The sequence below is a fragment of the Eurypyga helias genome, unplaced genomic scaffold (genome assembly GCF_000690775.1).
Source record: "Eurypyga helias isolate BGI_N326 unplaced genomic scaffold, ASM69077v1 scaffold5240, whole genome shotgun sequence".
Classification (NCBI taxonomy): domain Eukaryota; kingdom Metazoa; phylum Chordata; class Aves; order Eurypygiformes; family Eurypygidae; genus Eurypyga; species Eurypyga helias.
In genome coordinates, this window is record NW_010226168.1 from 52911 (window position 1) to 54490 (window position 1580).

Here is a 1580-nt window from a genome sequence, read left to right on the forward strand (position 1 = left end):
GGGCCGGCTGTGCCGCTGCAGCCATGGAAGGTCATGGGGGAGCAGAGGGATGCCGTGCTGGAGGAGATGGATACCTGAAGGAGGCTGTGACCCTGTGGGAAGCCCAGGCTGGAGCAGGCTCCTGACAGGACCTGTGGCCCCATGGAGAGAGAAGCCCAGGCTGGAGCAGGTTTGCTGGCAGGACTTGTGACCCCAGGGAGACCCAGGCTGGAGCAGGACCCAGGCTGGAGCGGGACCCAGGCTGGAGCAGGCTGCTCCCGAAGGACAGCACCCCGAGGGAGGGACCCAAGCTGGAGCAGGTAGAGAACTGTAGCCCATGCGTGGGAAGGACTCATATTGGAGAAATTCATGGAAAACTGTAACCCATGGGAAGGACCCCACACTGAAGCAGAGGCAGAGTGGGAGAATCCCGCCTCCTGAGGAGGAAGGAGCAGCAGAGACAGTGTGTGATGAACCAACCCCAACCCCCATTCCCTGTCCCCCTGTGCTGCTGGACAAGGTAGAGAAATGGGGAGCAAAGCTGAGCCCAGGAAGAAGGGAGGGATTGGGGAAAGTTGTTAAAGCTTTGGGTTTATTTTTCATTATCCTACTCCAATTTGATAGGTAATAAATTATTTTTTTCCCCCAAGTCAAGTCTGTTTTGCCTGTGATGGTAAATGCTGAGTGATCCCTCCCCGTCCTTCTCTTGACCCACAAGCCTTTCCTTATATTTTCTCTCCCCTGCCCAGCTGAGGAGGGCAGTGATGGAGTGGCTTTGGAGTGCACTTGGTCTTCATCTTGGGGCAATTCACCACAGGAACAAAGGCAGGAAGGTAATACTGGTGCAGCCACAATGTCTCTTGGCAACCTATTCCAGTGTCTCACCACCCTCATCATAGAGCATTTCTTCCTTATGCCCAATCTAAACCTACTTTCTTTCAGTTTAAAGCCATTGGCCTTCATTGTCCTATCAGTAGAGACCCTGATAAAAAGTCACCATCTTTCTTATAAGACCTCTTTAGGTACTGAAAGGCTGCAGTAAGGTATCCTTGAAGCCTTCTGTTTCCTAGGCAAGATGATGTATCCACACCATGTTCTGAACCCCTGAAGAAAGGTATATTGAAACCTTCATGAAAGGTATATTTCTAGTGGGTTTTTTTGGCACAGTTTTGTTTATTTATTTGGGGTTTTTTAGCTCAATCTTTGAAATGTGTGTTGGGGGCCTGCTCAATTGTGCAGAAATATTCATCTCATCAAAAACTTCCCTTTTGATACTTAAACTAGTGGAAACATAGCAGTAAATTTGGGTACTGAGGGGCTGAAGGAGAATTTCTAGGTCACCCACCTTATGTGTGAAGCACAAACCAAACCCAGTCCAACATCTGCGATAGTGCAATGTCTGGCAATGCCAGCCGGGGCCGTGCAGGCAAATCCTGCGTTCCTTTCTGCTCAACAGCTCTCTGGCAGCTGTGCAACCGCCTCATCGCCGTCATCCCCAAGCACCAAGGGCTGGAGCTTTCAAAAGGCTGCAGAGAAATTCATACCACAATTGTGTGTGTCGCTATGCCTCACTTATTTTTAATAACATATTCAGAGTCCCT